This window comes from Palaemon carinicauda, chromosome 12 (genome assembly GCF_036898095.1).
Source record: "Palaemon carinicauda isolate YSFRI2023 chromosome 12, ASM3689809v2, whole genome shotgun sequence".
NCBI lineage: Eukaryota > Metazoa > Arthropoda > Malacostraca > Decapoda > Palaemonidae > Palaemon > Palaemon carinicauda.
Genome location: NC_090736.1, coordinates 141,037,594 through 141,057,397, shown reverse-complemented (window position 1 = coordinate 141,057,397; position 19,804 = coordinate 141,037,594). Strand labels below are relative to the sequence as shown.

The 19,804-nt window shown below is 49.5% G+C and overlaps 1 long non-coding RNA gene across 2 annotated transcripts in view; it reads left to right on the top strand.

Annotated features, from left to right (window-relative positions):
• LOC137650672 (uncharacterized) overlaps positions 1–18,368 on the top strand; it is a 133,813-nt gene extending 115,445 nt beyond the window's left edge. The window contains exon 3 of one of the 2 annotated variants that reach the window (XR_011046039.1): positions 18,121–18,368. This is a non-coding gene — a long non-coding RNA (uncharacterized lncRNA). Of the gene's footprint in view, positions 1–2,648; positions 2,889–18,120 lie in introns of those variants that run through there. The other variant, XR_011046038.1, reaches the window with a different exon arrangement.
• The last annotated feature ends 1,436 nt before the right edge of the window (positions 18,369–19,804 follow it).

Below are 19,804 nucleotides of genomic sequence, written 5' to 3'. Positions count from 1 at the left end.
TTCAAGGGAGTAGCAGCAATAGTGGCCCACAAGTGGCCGAACAGTGTATGGTTCCCTCTAGCTCTGGAACTACGACTAGAGTTTCTACCACTCCCGGACCCAGTTCTGTCCCAGCAAGTCTAGAAGTCGACTGTCTACGCTTCATTACAGAAAACCCGGACCCTGCAGCTCATGATTTTCTCTCCCTAGCGGTGAAGAAACGGTTCGGAATCTCGAAAGATAGCATCGACTTCCTGGAAGAATATAAGTGTAAGTCTACTAGAAGGCAGTACGAATCAGCATGGAAGAAATGGGTAGCCTTTGTCAAAGACAAGAACCCGCAAGAGATCTCTACGGAGTTCTGCCTATCCTTCTTCATCCACCTCCACGGACAGGGGCTGGCGGCTAACACGATTTCTACATGTAAGTCAGCTCTGACAAGACCCATTCTATATGCCTTCCAGGTAGACCTCGCTAACGAGATGTTTAATAAGATTCCGAAGGCCTGTGCTAGGCTTAGACCATCAGCTCCTCCAAAGCCTATTTCGTGGTCGTTAGACAAAGTCCTTCATTTTTCCTCATTACTGGATAATGAGGAGTGCGCATTGAAGGACCTGACTCAAAAAGTGATCTTCCTTTTTGCCCTTGCTTCTGGGGCCAGAGTTAGTGAGATTGTGGCCCTCTCGAGAGAGGAGGGCCGGGTTCAGTTCCTGGATGGGGGAGAACTGAACCTGTTTCCGGACCCTACGTTTCTCGCTAAGAACGAGTTGCCCACCAACAGGTGGGGTCCCTGGAGAATCTGCCCTCTGAAAGAAGATGCATCTCTATGTCCCGTAGAATGCCTAAAGGTCTATCTTCGTAGAACTTCAGACTTCCATGGGGGCCAACTATTCAGAGGAGAAACATCGGGCTCGAATTTATCTTTAAATCAGCTTAGGGCGAAAATTACATATTTTATTCGCAGAGCGGATCCTGACAGTTCACCTGCAGGTCATAATCCGAGGAAAGTTGCTTCATCCTTAAACTTCTTTAACTTTATGGATTTTGAACACCTTCGTTCATACACTGGCTGGAAGTCTTCCAGGGTATTCTTTCGCCACTATGCTAAGCAAGTGGAGCAGCTAAAGAGGTCTGTGGTAGCAGTTGGTTGCGTCGTTAACCCTGCTGTTTAACTCTGCGAGGAACAGTGGAATTATTTGGGACTTTGATTCTTGGGTGAGTGTAGAGTTACATGCGTTGATATAACTAGTAGTGAAGGCTCTGGGAGCCCACAGTGACTGTTCCAGCATTATGGTGATGGTAGCACAAGTACAGACAGGGTGCCGAGCGTTGCTAACGCTAATGTCAGTGGATAGTAACATGGACGTTAACTTTGATACCTTGGTATGCGACAAGTGACCTGATTGTTTTCTTTCAGATAACCATACATCCATGCACTACGGTACTTGTGTAAATTGTTGGTCATCCACCTATCAGATGTATATATTTGTGGTAACCATGTCTATTTATTGTTACTCAATAAACTTGTTCTCGGGAACCTTGCGTCTCCTTCACCTATATTGATTTCATGTTAATTATTGAGCATTTAGCTTATGTATATTAATCGGGGATATCTATAATAGCCTATTCCTTAATGCAAGCCTTATTGCACTGGTTTATACTTTCCTTAGCATAAAGGGTTCCACCCCTCTCTGAGGACGGTGGCGGCAGCAAGTTTAATCCTACGCAGATATAACCTTTTTGTCTAATTTTACTTCGACCAGGGTGCTGGTCGGGATTTTTTCCCTTGGATGCTGTAGTTCCGTAAAGACTATGCTTTACTTCATATAGAGTGAGACCACTATATTGTACTGGCTGGCGAGTGATTCATACATAGGTATATGTACTCTTCGTTCGTTTCTAGAGTCTAGTAGGACTCCTCCCTGTAGGGGGCAGGAAGCGCTTTCATGGCTTATGATTAGTGAAAAGATGTATAACGGTAACATCTTAGGTCTTTCAGTCGAGTTGACTAAGAAACATTCCTGAGGAGTACGGCACGTATTGAGAATCCACAGATACAGTAATGCTCTTTTATACTTCCATCAGGACGACATGGCTTGAGCCCAAAAAACGGATTTTGAGCGAAGCGAAAAATCTATTTTTGGGTAAGATGGCCATGTCGTCCTGATGGACCCGCCCTGTCCCTTTTCAAAAAAAAAAAAAAAAAAAAAAAAAGAAAAGGGTTGTAGGACCCCTCCCTACATACAGTATCTGTAGCACCTCGTGTATCGCTACATGGAATACAGATGGCGCCGCGAGCGGCGCAGGGCACGCTTACGAAACGGGGAGGAGAGATGCCTTACGAACGGCTCCCCCCTTTCTTATCGTTTTCGTTTTCTTGCCATTTGACCCCTACGAAGTGTTAACTCTATTCGGGGTATAGATTGCTATGAGGCGTGTCAAGAATACGTCCACTGATATTTACGATATCCCTAAGGTCTTTTTTAGGGATACTCGCTCCAGGAGTTAGAATTCTGGGTACCTTTAGGTAAATTCTCTGGGAATATCGCCGTAGTTGTAATATACCCTAGGAAGCTGCCTTTAAGGAACTTCCATCAGGACGACATGGCCATCTTACCCAAAAATAGATTTTTCGCTTCGCTCAAAATCCGTTTTTACTTTTCTTTCAGAAGCGTTTGTATACTGCACATTTGAAATACAAAAACCTAGGCCAGTAAATAAAAACTTTCTTGTGGGCAACCCGATTCCCCTAATAATATCGGAAGGAGATGGAAGCTAGAGGAACGCTGAGGGTAGAAGATTAAATTATTCATATCTAAATCACAGCTGATAACAGGGATGGAGGCTGTAATATATAACTCATCAGTTTAAAGATAAGTTAAAAATTTTCATTATTTAAGATTCTTTTTTACATTTGCACCTCATTTGGGTTACAGAATAGGTAATAAATATTTATAGAAGGTAGTTCATAATGTTGAGAGTATACAGTACTATCTGAAAAAAGTCAAGTATTACATAACTTCTCGAAGTGAGATTGTTCTCAAATTATTTTTAGGTGAAATGGTCATAGATTTTGTCATTTCTATACATTACTAGTTTTATGTCTGTATACTACCACGTCATTTCAGGTATGCAAATATTTCTCGAAAGGTCAATTCTCAAAAGGTCTTTTGTTCCGACGAGATATACAAACCTCGTAATCATTTAATAAAGGAATTCGCTTCAGCAACAGCCCAAGAGAACGAAAACCATGCAGTTGTGCTGATTGATTGGCTGGCGGTATGGGGCGAAGCTTAGCTCCCGCCCTTCCCCCCACCGCCAGCCTGCTTTCCCCATTCACTCGCTTTGGCTCAACGTGGATGGTTGTGCTACGCTCCGCTCTCTACGCTGCAGCCCTTTGCCTTCTCTTGTGCTTGTGTACTAGTGATTGTGTGATTGTTATGGAGGAGAAAGTTACTTGTAAGATGCGATGTTGTGCAGGCCGTGGCAGGCGTTGCAGTAGGTGACTTTCGTCACCTTCTGTAGACCTGCACACGCTCTGATCGACAGGAAGGGAAAAACCTTGCTATCAAGGTTCTCCTTGCCGTGAGTGTGAATCCTCGCCGCCATGTTGGGAAGCCCGGATTCACAGCCTGTCGGGGATTTCTCGGGTTTCACCGGGGGAGCGGGTAACTTTAGCGCTCCCGCTACTTCGCCGATCACGAGGGGCACCCGACAGATTGTTGGACCATCTGATGCCGATGACGACACTTATCCCGGTAAGATGGGGGAACTTTGGGCGTCTCTTGGATTATCAAGTAAGCCTGACTTGAATTTATAAAAACGCTTTTTATATATGGTGGACGAACTTGAACGTCATTTGAATGATCCGATTGTTGATGAACACATGAATGTAACTGAGTTTGTAACTTTATCGACTCCCATGTTCCCTAATGCCCCTGTTGTTGTTGACCATGTACCTGATAAAGCATTTGTTCTTGGGAAAATACAAAACTTTTCCAAGGGTAAAATAACTGCAGGACTCCCCGTTAAAACAAGGGAGAGTAATGTTTTAAACACTGAGATTTCGTTAACGATTGCTGGCAAACCCTTTACAGCTTCGCCTGCAAGTCATTTAAAATTAAAATCTGCTAAAACTCCTGCTGATACAAGATGTTTTTCAGGTTCACCCCATTCACCGACCATGGCTCTTCCTACGGACATGGCTCAGGTATCTCCTACGGCTTTAAAGCAGAGATTCAGTGCACCCTCTACTTTGATTTTAGCTGAAGATACATTTGTTCATCCTCATCCAGTGTCATCTGCTGTTGCCTTGACCACCGTTCCAGTACCTCGGAGGGGGCACAAGAAGAGGAAGCGTGGGCGATATTCCTCTCATAGTTCCTCCTCCTCTCTCTCCTCGTCTTCACCTTCATCTTCCGACTCTGACTCTTCTCCCCCCAAGGAGAAAGAGGAAGGAGAAGAAGAGGAAAGCGAAGAGGGCCAGGAAGGCCAGTCGCAGTCGAAGGGACATGGTACCCCGAGACACCTCTTCTCCTCCGGAGGATGAGGGTGACGCGAGAGATTCCCGTGTTCAATGCGCTCATGGGATTGTTCACGGCGAATCTCACGCAAGGCCTCAATGCACGACAACTGCGCTCGAGGGTGCAGGTATTGTCTCCTAGAGCACGGTAACGGGGTCCTCAGTCCCCCGAGCTGCTGTTCAGACTCGAGTTGAACCGCTCTTGAACGGGGAAGTGAGAGTCCCGGCTTCGGCACGAGAAATCACAGCTGTGGTCTCTCGTGAAGAATCCGCGTCGACTACCTCTGGTCTGAGTCAGAAAAGTACCTCCACATAAATCTCCTAGAGATGAAGGCCATCTTTCTGGCCCTTCAACAATTCCAACAGTACCTGGCCAGTCACTCTGTGGTGGTGATGAGCGACAACACCACAGTAGTGGCCTACATCAACAAACAAGGAGGTACTTTTTCGCAGCAACTATCCCATCTAGTAGTAGAGATACTGAGGTGGACCGAAATCCACTCGATACCACTATCGGCACGCTTCATTCCAGGCAAAAGGAATGTGCTCGCCAACAATCTGAGCAGAGCATCTCAGATAGTGAGTACTGAGTGGTCTTTGGATCATCAAAATCCTGACTTTGTGGGATTCTCCTACTGTGGACCTTTTCGCAACGGCCCTGAACTTCAAGCTCCCGCTGTACTGTTCCCCAGTCCCAGACCCCAAGGGTCTCTGGCAAGAGGCTTTCCAACAATGGTGGGACAATATCGACATTTACGCCTTTCCCCCGTTCTGTCTGATGAGGAGGGTACTCAACAAGACCAGAACATCGGTCAATCTTTCAATGACCCTCATAGCTCCGCTATGGCATCACGCAGAATGGTTCTCGGACCTTCTGCAACTCCTAACGGAGCCTCCAAGAGAACTCCCTCCACGACACAATCTACTCAAACAACCACACGCCAACATCTTCCTTGAAGCCGTAGCTTCGCTACGACTTCACGCCTGGAGTCTATCCAGCATTTCCTCTCTGACAGAGGATTTTCGCAACAAGTTGTGATTAGGATGTCTGGACATCTGCGGAAATCATCAGCAGCAGTCTACCATGCAAAGTGGAAAGTCTTCTTTGGTTGGTGTCGTGGAAGGGATATCTCTCCACTTGATGCCACTATTCCAGCAATAGCGAAGTTTCTCGTGTATTTGCGTGAAGAAATGCACCTTTCAGTCTCGGCAGTGAAAGGCTATCGCTCAGCCTTAAGCCTCGCCTTCAGACTGAAAGGAATGGACATTTCTTCATCGCCAAAACTTTCTCTACTCATACGGAGTTATGAAGTTACCTGCCCCCAGTCGGAAGTGAGACCTCCCCCATGGAACGTGGTTCGAGTTCCCAGGTCTCTTAAGAGACCTCCCTATGAATCATTACGCCAGGCAACAGATCGCCACCTTACTTGGAAGACAGTGTTCCTGCTAGCTTTGGCCTCGGCCAAGTGAGTCAGCGAACTTCATGGTCTCTCATATGACATCGCCCATTCAAGGGGATGGGGAATGGTAACATTCAGCTTCGTCCCTGAGTTTATTGATAAGACTCAGAACCCGGAAGTAGCGGATCCTCGATTCGACTCTTTCCGGATTTCTAGTCTCCGTACTGTAACAGATGACCCAGACCATCTCTTACTATGCCCAGTAAAGAGCTTGAGGCTGTACCTCAAGAGAACAGCCGCAGCCCGTCCTCATGTGCCAGCACTATTCGTCCGCACTGGAAGGACTAAGAGGAGGGTCACCAAGAACACCATCTCTGCATGAATTTGCAGGGTCATTGACCTTGCACTGAATCCAGACCCTCCTCCGTCACGTCGCCCCAAAGCACATGATGTCAGGGGCATAGCTATGTCCCTGGCATTCAAAAGAAATTATTCAGTAATACAGGTTCTTCAAGCTGGGGTGTGGAAACGTCATAACACGTTCACATCCCACTACCTGCAAGACGTGACCCACAGGAGACTCAATACTTTTTCTATCGGTCCTGTGGTGGCTGCACAACAGCATGTTTAAAACCTCAAGCTCCTTATTGGACAAGTAGCAGAAGGTTGAGGGCATTGTTACCCGGTTTTAGTCTGCATGAATGAAAAGGTTTGACTGGCCCTTATTCTCTTCTTCATCATCCCCTCTCTTGGGGAAAGCAGCATACTGAGTTCTCTGCATAGCTGACCTCAAACCACTACAGGTAAACGATGCTCCCTTGTGTTCCTAGTATTAAGATTAATACTGTTACTTCCCAATACCCTGATGAGGTGGTATTGGGAAAGTCCTAGTGCACAGTTTTCCATCTAAAGAACTTCGGAACAACTTTCTAGGACGAGTCACACTTCTACATACCTTTACACACAGCTTGCGTAGGCCGCAAACCTTGCTTAGCAAGGTTTTAGCGAGGTGCAGGGGCTCCTTATTTCTTGAGTGCTAACACACACAGATAAGGAGCCCCCGGGCAAAGCCAAAAAGCCAGACTGGATGGGACGCCCACCCTACCTAATGGGTGAGTCACCCCTATTATATAGTTACGGAACAAATGACAAATTCATAGATAATTTGTTTTTTTCCTAACTATACAAACCTTAGCTATTTAACCAAACTTGCCCGCCAGCCCTATACCTCTTAAAGTCCTACCTCCAAGCAAAGTGAGCTCAATCACAGGTGTGTGAGGGGGAGCGGTAGCAAGCTACCCTCCCTACCCCTGCTAACTAGCGGTGTGGGTAGTTAACCCTCGTTAAAAATTAATGGCTCGTAAATTCAGCTACGCCGAAAGTAATACTGTACTCCTATTAAGTAGCTAAGGTTTGTATAGTTAGGAAAAATACAAATAATGTACGAATTTGTCATCTTTTGAAAGTTTTCATTATGTACATAAGTCTTACATAAACAAATCAGTTGAAAATTGAAATTTAACATTTATATAACTTGATTTTTTGTAAAGTGAAAATTTTGCTAATGCATGTTAGTCAATTTAAAAAAAATAAAAAAGAATAATTGAGGATATAATAATTAATTCATAAATATAAATAAATCAATTGCTTCCATATTGAGATGTCAGGTTTACAAATATTCTAAATGTTACTCTTTCAATTACTTGTAATGTTCCTTATAATTTTCAGACAATTTTGTGCATAATATTAATACCCTTTTAATTTAATACATCTCCATTCATCATCTCCTACTTCGCGCTTCATAGTCCTCAGCCATGTAGGTCTGGGTCTTCCAACTCTTCTAGTGACTTATGGAACCCAGCTGAACATTTGGTGAACTAATCTCTCTTGGAGAGTGCGAAGAGCATGCCCAAACGATCTCCATCTACCCCTCATCATGATCTCATCCACATATGGCACTTGAGTAATCTCAAGATCGAGACGACTGGCAAAACCTAATCGAGGCCCTTTGTGTCAATAGACGTAGGAAGAGAAGATGATAATGATGATTAATACCCTAATTTCCATCTGTTAAAGCTAGTTTAAATCTAAGATCATTATTTCTAGCAAACTCAGGAATTGAATCTATTTTGTTCATATAAAATCTATATTATTCATTTAGATCACATGTTAAAACATTTTCATAAATTGAACTTATTAAATGCATGTATGTTTATTTCTATGGGTTTTCATGAAAGAGGGGCTATGAAAAGCTAAATGTTTTTTATTTTCTTTTTTGCTGTAATCTCATCTAATAGCCATTTTTATATATATGTTATTTTATATTTGTTCCGTAACCGAAATACAAACCACGCTATTTAAATAGGGTATTACTTTCGGCGTAGCTGAAATGACGAGCCATTAAATTTTTAACGAGGGTTTACTACCCCCTTGCTAGTTAGCGAGGGGTTATGGGAGGAGTAGCTAGCTACCCCTTCCCCCTCACACACCGGTGAACTAGTCCACTTTGCTTCTGGCTCGGGTGATGAACAGACGTGTCTGCTCTCACCCTTTCGTATTGACAGCCATAATCTTTTTTGTTTTTCCTTTCAGTTGTGTGTTTGGAAGTTGGCCTCTCTCTTTATCATGCGGAAATGCTCGGATTACCAGACCGCCCTTGTGGGACATATATGTCGGCGGTCGAGACGGACCCTCACACCTTGTGTCCGTTCTGCAAGGGCCAACGGTGTGATAAGGATAAAGTTTGTTGTGAGTGTAAGGAGTGGTCTAGCTCCCAGTTGGAGAGGTTTTCCTGGCGCCGAAAGAAGAAGTCCAAGCGGGATCTTTCTCCTTCAAGGATCTCCTTGAAAAAGGATATCTCCAAGGACTCTTCTTTTGTTGCCCAAACCTCCTCCGAAGCTCCCACTCGATCGGTCTCTCCCGAGAGGCCGTCGAGTGGCAGCGTAGGCCGTACTTGTGTTGACCGACCTCGGGGTTCGGGAGAGGGAGTTGCCTCTCATAGCGAGGCAGCTCCTCCTCCTCCTCCGGGGGAGGATTCATCTATGAATGTTGCTAATGATGATTTATTGCAGCTTTTGGCTTCCTTGGGGCTTAAGGGTTTGCCCTCTAGGGAAGCCCTGTTTGACCTTATCCAGTTGCAGTTGGGAGCAGCTGTCAAACAGTCGCCGGTGATAGCGGAGGTTGACCCTCTGTCTATCGTCGACGTTGTTGTGGCAGAGGCTTCCGGCGAGTTGGGTCAAACCTCTGCCTTGGGTGCTGATGTTGCTGAAGGCTTGGTTCCCCTCCCCGAACATCCTTCGAGGGAGGGGTCAAGTCCAACGGTCTCTCCTGCTGGTGTTTCTCCCCCTCGGGGGAGTTCACTAACAGACTCATCTTTGGAGGACTGACGATGGTGTTCCTGATGCCCCCAGAGGACGTATCCGACGCAAGGCTCGTCTTCCTCTTCGCCGTAGAGGCCTTCCTTCTCCCCACAAGGGAGTTAGGAGGCGCCTTTTCGGCTCCTCGCCTTTGCAGTCCCCCGCAGAGGATCCTCCTCACCGTGCTTTGACCGTTGCAGCTGCATCACTGGACCTCTCTGCAGATTGTTCGCGATCTCCTCCGCCTGCCAGACCTGCTGACCTTCCTTCTCCGTTCCTGGCAGCTGACATGCTGTGGGCGCCCACGCACCCCGTTTTCAAACGGGCACGGGTCCCTTCGGGGCAAAAGGGGCTTGCTCACAATGTGGGCAAGTCCCTTAAGTGCCAGGTATCTCCTGTGCCCACGCTCTCCTGCGTGCAATTCGACCCAGAGACATCCTATGCCAGGGACAACGCGCCAGCGAGTTCCTGCTGCAGAGTCGACTCACCAGCGCTCTCACCGATCTCCTGCTCGTCAGCGCTCACCTGCGCGCCAGCGCTCTCCTGCGCACCAGCGATCTCCTATTCGCCAGCGCACAACTGCACGCCCTGATCCTGTTACGCGCCACGCGCGCCCACGATCTCCTGCTCGCCCACAATCTCCAGCTCGCCAGCGCTCTCCTCCTGCTCGCCAGCGCGCGCCATCGCTTGCCTGCGCGCCCTCGATCTCCGGATCTGAGCACAGGAAAGAAGACTCGCCCCTCGCCTTCTCGCCAGCGATCTCCTGCGCGCCCTCGCAACTCGCCCACCCGTCAGCCCTCGCCTGCGCACTATGGCATGCAGTCACCTTTGAACTCACAGGTTCCAGTCCCTACCGTGCGCCCTTCCAGAGGCTTCCGAGATTCTGCGCGCCCACGAGCAGTCTCCTCCTCGCGCTTCCACGCTTGCTGGTCCTTCTGCGCGCCCTCTGTCTTCACCAGACCGCGCACCTGAGCGCCATCAGTCTCCTGAGCGCACACGTGCACCATCTCCTGCGCGCCATCACTCCCCAGCACGCAATCGCGCCCACGAGCCTGCTCGCCGTGGATCATCTACGCGCCCACGCGCACCGTCACCTGTGCGCAGTCGCAACACCTGCACACTCTGCGCGCCATCGCTCGCCTGTGCACCATCATTCTCCTGCTCGCCAGCACTCGCCCGTGCGCCCACGCCCTCCCGCGCCTCCATCTCCGCGCGCCCGCGCACGTGCGCGAACGTTCGCCCGCGCGCGAACCTGGGATTATTCCCTCGTTTGAGCCCAAGTGCGATTCCCACCGGGTTTCGCAACGCGAACTACAGAACGAGTTGTCAGGAACGAGAGCAGCTAGGTCGTCTTCACCCCCCCCCCCCCGATCCTGTTACGCGCCGCGCGCGCCCACGATCTCCTGCTCGCCCACAATCTCCAGGTCGCCAGCGCGCTCCTCCTGCTTGCCTGCGCGCTCTCGATCTCCGGATCTGAGCACAGGAAAGAAGACTCGCCCCTCGCCTTCTCGCCAGCGATCTCCTGCGCGCCCTCGGAACTCGCCCACCCGTCAGCCCTCGCTTGCGCACCATCGCACGCAGTCACCGTCGTGCACACAGGTTCCAGTCCCTACCGTGCGCCCTTCCAGAGCCTTCCGAGATCCTGCGCGCCCACGAGCAGTCTCCTCCTCGCTCTTCCACGCTTGCTGGTACTTCTGCGCGCCCTCTGTCTTCACCAGACCACGCACCTGTGCGCCATCAGTCTCCTGCGCGCACACGCGCACCATCTCCTGCGTGCACACGCGCACCATCTCCTGCGTGCCATCACTCCCCAGCACGCAATCGCGCCCACGAGCCTGCTCGCCGTAGATCATCTACGCGCCCACGCGCACCATCACCTGTGCGCAGTCGCACACCTGCACGCCCTGCGCGCCATCGCTCGCCTGTGCACCATCATTCTCCTGCTCGCCAGCACTCGCCCGCGCACCCACGCCCTCCCGCGCCTTCATCTCCGCGCGCCCGCACGCGAACCTGGGATTTTTCCCTCGCGTGAGCCCAAGCGCTATTCCCACCGGGTTTCGCAACGCGAGCTACCGAACGAGTTGTCAGGAATAAGAGCAGCTAGATCGTCTTCACCCCCTCCCCCCGATCCTGTTACACGATCTCCTGCTCGCCCACAATCTCCAGCTCGCCAGCGCGCTCCTCCTGCTCGCCTGCGCGCCCTCGATCTCCGGATCTGAGCACAGGAAAGAAGACTCGCCCCTCGCCTTCTCGCCAGCAATCTCCTGCGCGCCCTCGGAACTCGCCCACCCGTCAGCCCTTGCCTGCACACCATTGCACGCAGTCACCTTCGCGCGCACAGGTTCCAGTCCCTACCGTGCGCCCTTCCAGAGCCTTCCGAGATCCTGCGCGCCCACGAGCAGTCTCCTCCTCGCGCTTCCACGCTTGCTGGTCCTTCTGCGCGCCCTCTGTCTTCACCAGACCACGCACCTGCGCGCCATCAGTCTCCTGTGCGCCATCATTCCCCAGCACGCAATCGCGCTCACGAGCCTGCTCGCCGTAGATCATCTACGCGCCCACGCGCACCATCACCTGTTCGCAGTCGCACACCTGCACGCCCTGCGCGCCATCGCTCGCCTGTGCACCATCATTCTCCTGCTCGCCAGCACTCGCCCGCGCACCCACCCCCTCCCGCGCCTTCATCTCCGCGCGAACGTTTGCCCGCGCGCGAACCTGGGAGTATTCCCTTGCGCGAGCCCAAGCGCGATTCCCACCGGGTTTCGCAACGCGAGCTACCGAACGAGTTGTCAGGAACGAGAGCAGCTAGGTCGTCTTCACCCTCCCCCCCTGATCCTGTTACACGCTAGGCGCGCCCACGCTCTCCTGCTCGCCCACGATCTCCTGCTCGCCCACAATCTCCAGCTCGCCAGCGCTCTCCTCCTGCTCGCCAGCGGGCACCTGCGCACCATCACTCGCCTGCGCGCCCTCGATCTCCGGATCTGAGCACAGGAAAGAAGACTCGCCCCTTGCCTTCTTGCCAGCGATCTCCTGCGCGCCCTCGGAACTCGCCCACCCGTCAGCCCTTGCCTGCGCACCATTGCACGCAGTCACCTTCGCGCGCACAGGTTCCAGTCCCTACCGTGCGCCCTTCCAGAGGCTTCCGAGATCCTGCACGCCCACGAGCAGTCTCCTTCTCGCGCTTCCACGCTTGCTGGTCCTTCTGCGCGCCCTCTGTCTTCACCAGACCGCGCACCTGCGCGCCATCAGTCTCCTGCGCGCACACGCGCATCATCTCCTGCGCGCCATCACTCCCCAGCACGCAATCGCGCCCACAAGCCTGCTCGTCATAGATCATCTACGGGCCCACGCGCACCGTCACCTGTACGCAGTCGCACACCTGCTCGCTAGCACTCGCCCGCGCGCCCACGCCCTTCCGCGCCTCCATCTCCGCGCGCCCACGCCCTCCCGCGCCTCTATCTCCGTGCGCCCGGGCACGTGCACGAACGTTCGCCCGCGCGCGAACCTGGGATTATTCCCTTGCGCGAGCCCAAGCGCGATTCCCACCGGGTTTCGCAACGCGAGCTACCAAACGAGTTGTCAGGAACGAGAGCAACTAGGTCGTCTTCACTGCGTCTGTCAGTAAGCAGCCATGGTTTGAGTCCCTTATCAGAGCTGTCGTCCAGGCTGTTAAGCCTGCCTTCTCTGATTTGGGACCCAAACCAAGGGCAGCTCCGACCCCACTGAAGAGGAAGAGAGGAGTAGAGATCGTGGTGACTTCTCCTCGGGTCAAGCTGGCTCCCAAGAAGTCCGTCAGGAAGGCTCCTTCCCACCCGCAGACGTTTTCTCCATCCCCTGTGGACGAGGTTTTTCCGTCCTAAGGGGAGTCTTCCGAGTTGAGACCTTCTCCCACCTCACCAATGGGAGCAACCCCACCTTGAGCAGGAGAATCGTCCCGTGTTGGGGCGGAGAAGAGCCCTCAGACTTCGTTGCTGGAGTCCTGTATCCCTCCTAGGAGGGAACCGAAGGACTCGAAGACCATCCCGAAGTCTTCTTCCAGGATTCAACCAGAGCCAATGAGACCCGCGAAGAACGTCCACGTGTCCCCCCAAGAAGAGCCTTTTGGGGACAGGAGACTTCGCTGCCGGTTCTCCAGGGGGAGAGCAGCAAGAGTCAGAGCATGCCTTCTAGCAGGTCTTGACTCTGATGAGGAATCTCAACAAGTTTCCGGACCCGGAGATTCCTCCTCGTGAGGGCAAGGACACGGTCCTGGACCGAGTCTTTGGCACTCAGAAACCCACTAAGGCCAGTGCGGCTCTGCCCTGGTCCCAAGGGGTTAAGAGTGCCAGGGATAAGGTTGAGGGCCAGCTCTCCGAGCTCGCCTCCTCCAGCCGTTCCACTGCTGGCAACAAGCTCCTCCCGCCTCCTCATGTCCACCAGAGGAGGTATTTTGAGATCATGGAGGAGTCTTGTTTAGCTCTTCCGTTGCACCACTCTGTGGAAGACCTTACCAAGGGAGTTCTTCTTGATAGACTCTCTAGCCGGCAAGTGACTTTCTCGGCGACAGAGGTCCTAAACCAGGAGAAGGTTGCGAAGTGAGCCATGCAGGCTACTTCGTAGCTGGATGTCTGGTTGGGGTCTCTGGGCATGGTTTTGCGATCCGAGGAGCTGTCCAAGGAAAGCACTAGGAAGGCCCTGGAGACCTTCCTCCTCTCGGGCACCCGCACCATTGAGTTTCTGGCCCACCAAGTCTCGAACTTGTGGGCCAATTCGATCTTGAAACGACGTGATGCGGTGGTAGAGAGGTTCCATTCGAAGGTCTCAACCGTCGAAGTCAGCAAGCTCAGACACTCTTCCCTTATGGGAAAGAGCCTGTTTGAGCCCAAGGATGTGGAACAGGTAGCTGAGAGGTGGAGGAAATCCAATCAGGATTCTCTCCTCCAAAGGGCTCTCACATCGAAGCCCTACAAACCTCCAGCACTCAACAACAACCTCGCCAGTCCAAGACGACGAAACCGGCAGCGGCAGCGAAGACAACGGTGTCCAAACAGCAGCCCTTTCCTGTCAAAGACAAGAGAGGCAAGAAGTCCTCCAGGGGAGGCAAGAATGCTAGGGGGAGCAGCCGAGGCCGCAAACGCTAGGATTGGCAATCCCCCTGCATGTCCACCAGTGGGGGGATACCTACAAAGTTGCGCAATCAGGTGGCAGCAACTCGGGGCTGATTCCGTGACGGTTTCTGTAATCAGTCAAGGATATCGCGTCCCGTTCATAACATATCTTCCTCCCCTGACAGCGAATCCAGTGTCGTTGAGCTCCTATGCCATGGGATCGGCAAAGGGGCTAGCCCTACAGGCAGAAGTCGAGACCATGCTAAAGAAGGATGCTCTCCAAGAGGTCGTCGAGGGGTCCCCAGGCTTCTTCAGTCGACTCTTTCTTGTAAAGAAGGCGTCTGGAGGCAGGAGACCAGTCATCGACCTCTCAGCTCTGAACAGGTTTGTCAAACAAACTCCGTTCAGCATGGAGACAGCAGACACGGTCAGACTTGCAGTGAGACCACAAGACTTCATGTGTACACTGGATCTGAAGGACGCGTACTTCTAGATCCCAATCCATCGGTCTTCAAGGAAGTATTTAAGATTCAGCCTAGACAACAAAATCTACCTGTTCAAGGTGCTGTGTTTTGGTCTCTCCACAGCACCTCAGGTTTTTACCAGAGTTTCCACCCTGATCTCTTCGTGGGCACACAGGACCCGCATTCGTCTACTCCGTTATCTGGACGACTGGCTGATCCTGGCAGTCTCGGAGTCGACCCTTCTTCGACACCGAGACAAGCTTCTGGGACTTTGCCAAGATCTAGGAATCATGGTAAATCTCGAGAAGTCTTCTCTGCTTCCATCTTAACGACTGGTATATCTAGGCATGATCTTGGACACTAATCTCCACAAAGCCTTTCCATCAGACGACAGGATAGCAAGGCTGAGGAGGGTCGCAGATCCTTTCCTCAGACGAGAAGAACTCCCAGCCCAATCTTGGTTACGTCTCCTCGGTCACCTTTCCTCTCTGGCACGTCTAGTTCCAAATGGGCGCCTCAGGATGAGATCCCTGCAATGGCAGCTCAAGTCCCGGTGGAATCAAGGTCACGATTCCCTGGACATTTTGGTCCCTATGGGTCCTGCGGAACGGACGGACCTTCAATGGCGGGTGACAGACGAAAACCTCCGAAAGGGAGTGGCTCTTCTCGTCCTCCCTCCGGATTTGATGCTGTTCTCGGATGCCTCAAAAGAAGGTTGGGGGTCCCATGTTCTGAACTACAGGACCTCATGCCTACGGTCAGAATCAGAAAAGTGCCTCCACATAAACCTGCTAGAGATGAAGGCCGTCTATTTGGCTCTTCAACAGTTCCGACAGTACCTGGCGGGTCACTCCGTGGGGGTGATGAGTGACATCACCACGGTAGTGACTTACATCAACAAGCAGGGAGGTACCTTTTCACAACAGCTATCCCATCTTGCAGTAGAGATACTGAGATGGACCGAAGTCCACTCGATTCCACTATGGGCTCGCTTCATTCCGGGCAAAAGGAATGTGCTCGCCGACAGTCTGAGCAGAGCATCCCAGATAGTGAGTACCGAGTGGTCTTCGAATCCTCTAGTAGCCAACAAAGTCCTGACTTTGTGGGGTTCCCCGATGGTGGATCTGTTCGCGACAGCCTTGAATTTCAAGCTCCCGCTGTACTGCTCCCCAGTCCCGGACCCCAAGGCACTCTGGCAAGATGCCTTCCAACAACGGTGGGACAACATCGACGTGTACGCCTTTCCCCCCGTTCTGTCTGATGAGAAGGTTGCTCAACAAGGCCAGAATATCGGTCAACCTGTCTATGACCTTAATAGCTCCGCTATTGCATCATGCATAGTGGTTCCCGGACCTTCTGCAGCTCCTGACGGAACTCCCGAAAAAACTCCCTCCTCGACACGAGCTACTTAAACAACCACACGCCAACATCTTCCACAAAGCCGTAGCATCCCTACATCTTCACACCTGGAGACTATCCAGCATCTCCTCTCAGAGAGAGGCTTTTCGCAACAAGTTGCGGAAAGGATGTCTCGACACCTGCGAAAGTCACCCGCAGGAGTCTACCAGGCGAAGTGGAGAGCCTCCTCTCGATGCCACTATTCCAGCAATAGCGGAGTTTCTCCTCTCGATGCCACTATTCCAGCAATAGCGGAGTTTCTTGTGTATTTGCGGGAAGAAATGCGCCTTTCAGTCTCGGCAGTGAAAGGCTATCGCTCAGCCTTAAGTCTTGCCTTCAGGCTAAAAGGGATGGACATTTCCTCCTCACCAAAACTTTCTTTACTCATACGAAGTTATGAACTTACCTGCCCTCAGTCGGAAGTGAGACCTCCTCCATAGAACGTGGTTCGAGTCCTCAGGGCTCTTAAGAGACCTCCGTTCGAACCATTACGCCAGGCTTCTGATCGCCACCTGACTTGGAAGACGATGTTCCTACTTGCTTTGGCCTCGGCCAAGCGAGTCAGCGAACTTCATGGTCTCTCGTATGACATCGCCCATGGGGGGAGGTAATGTTCAGGTTCGTCCCTGAGTTTGTAGCTAAGACTCAAAATCCAGGAGTGCCGGACCCCCGGTTCGACTCCTTCCGGATTTTGAATCTCCGTTCTGTAACAGATGAGCCAGACCATCTCCTACTGTGCCCAGTAAGGAGTCTGAAGCTCTATCTTAAAAGAACAGCTGCAGTTCGTCCTCGAGTGCAAGCATTGTTTGTGAGCACAGGAAGGACGAAGAGGAGGGTCACGAAGAACACTATCTTAGCGTGGATTCGCAGGGTCATCCACCATTCCCTGAATCCAGACCCTCCTCCGTCCCGTCGCCCTAGAGCACATGATGTCAGGGGCATCACTACGTCCCTGGCCTTCAAGAGAAACTACTCAGTGACGCAGGTTCTATAAGCAGGGGTTTGGAAGCGTCAAACGACATTCACAGCCCACTACCTGCAAGACGTGACCCACAGGAGGCTCGATACATTCTCTATCGGCCCTGTGGTGGCTGCACAACAGCTGGTCTAAACCTCAGGCTCCTTAATGGACAAGTAGCAGAAGGTTGAGGGTATTGTTACCCGGTTTTAGTCGGCATGAATGAAAAGGTATGCCTGGCCCTTATTCTTTTCTTCATCCTCCCCTCTCATGGGGAAAGCAGCATCCTGGGTTCTTTGCACAGCTGACCTCAAACCACTGCAGGTAAACCATGCTTCCTTGTGTTCCTAGTATTAAGATAATACTGTCGCGTCCCCCATACCCTTACGAGGTGGTATTGGGAACGTCCTAACCTAGAATTCCATCTAAAGGACTCCAGGTCAACTTCCTAGGACGAGTCACACTTCATTCCTTCACACACAAGCTTACGTAGGCCGCGATCCTTGCAGAGCAAGGTACTTTCGAGGTGCAGGGACTCCTTTTCTTGAGTTCTACTTACTCAGATACTGAGTCCCCAGGCAAAAAGCCAAAGGCTGGGACTTACCACCCTTCCTAAGGGTTAAGTCACCCTATTTAAATAGCGTGGTTTGTATTTCGGTTACGGAACAAATGACAAATTCGTAGATAATTTGTATTTTCCTAACCATACAAACCTTAGCTATTTAATCAAACTTGCCCGCCAGCCCTGGTCCCTGGGATAAGTCCTACCTCTAAGCAAAGTGAACTAGTTCACCGGTGTGTGAGGGGGGAGGGGTAGCTAGCCTATTTAAATAGCTAAGGTTTGTATGGTTAGGAAAAATACAAATTATCTACGAATTTGTCATGTTTGTTTGCCTATCAAAGCTTCCTATTTGTCCTAAATTGTAAGAGGAGTTATTCATAAAGTATTTTTTTTTCAGGATACAGTTGGTTGCTTGCTTGAGATTAACAAATGACTAACGGCAGAATCACAAGAAAATTGATGTCCATTGATAACAAAAAACTTGCAAGTGGAAATTAAGATATGTGACTTCATGAAAAAAATACCATGGTTTTAAATATGGGGAGATTTAACAATTTTCAAAATTCTTGTGTAGATATGTTTAGAATGTGAGGCTCTAAGTACCTTGATATTGCCTAATTAATCTGTTAAATTTAGCTGTTAGAATTCAACTGCAAAACTTAATATTTTTCTATAAATCTTAAAATCTGTTGCTGTCTTTACCATACAGTTCTCATTTTACATTATACTGATTATGTCTTAGCTATCGTAAGTGTTTCTGTCAGGTTTTTTTTTTTTTTTTTTTTTTTTGGGGGGGGGGAAATTTCAACAAAGAACAAAGTGTAAGATTATGTTATACTATATTTGCAACTTAGAATACCACTGAATCACAACTTCAATAACTTTAGTCACCATCTCAGTCTTTTGCTATCTCGTGTCATACTAAATTTACCAGAAGCCTCAATATTAAATCTCACTTTCACTAATGTATTGTCATCAATTGAAAATTTTACTTAATAATATTTTTTCGTATCTATACAAGGTATAAGAATGTTGGTTAATACTTTTTATCGGGACCGTAGAACAAGGTTATGTGATATTGAGTTGTGTATGTTTTAATTCTAATTTGATTTGGCGACAATGCTTGTAAGTTTGCCGTTCTACTAAGCACATTTGGGATTACGATTTTATGCTACTTGAATTTGTATTTCCGGATAGTTTATAGCTATAATTTCTATGTAGCATTTAGAAGGATACAAATACTTGATCATAGTACTATTATCAATCAGAAAACACATTTAACATGGCACTTGTTTAATGGCTATTTTTTTGCAAACAATCATTTTGGGATCTTTAGGTCAACAATCTGTATAATGTATGTTTTTAAAATGATATATTAAGTTAAAATATTTAAACCTAACTTTACCTGATATACTGTTGTGCCCTAAAGTTTATTTGGTGACCATTTTCTCAATCAGGTGAGGTCCTTCGGGAGAAAATCCTTTTTATACATTGAATTCTATTATTCATAGTTTTTCTATGATAACTTTCTCTTTGGGGTTCCTGTGGATATTAGACAAAGGCTGATAGATTCAAAAGCTAATTAACAATTCCGGGTGTTTTACCCTGTGTTTTAGCTTATGATTTTATAAGGTTTCGTTTCAATCCTTACTTTCCACTAGGCCTTCTTATTCTGTAAATATTTGTAGGTCACTAAGCTGTGTCTTCAATTAGAACACATCATGTTGTAGGCAGTAGGTTGGCTAAGTGGCTAATTTCCAATTGGTAAGGATAAAAGAGACGCTTTAGCTATGGTAAGCAGCTCTTCTAGGAGGAGGACACTCCAAAATCAAACCATTGCTCTCATAGCCTCTGTACCATGGTATTCCTTATTTTATTCCTTCAGTGGACTTTATTTCCTGAGGCCCTTGCATTTATTGCATCCTGATTTTCCAACTAGGGTTGTAACTTAGCTATTGATATTATCGATATTGGTTAGGTTTCAACAACAGTTTGGAATCCCTTTTTCATTATCAGAAAGTTCTATTGAATTTGCTATTAAGACTAATTTTAGTAAGTTTCAAGAAATTGTGTTGATTCCT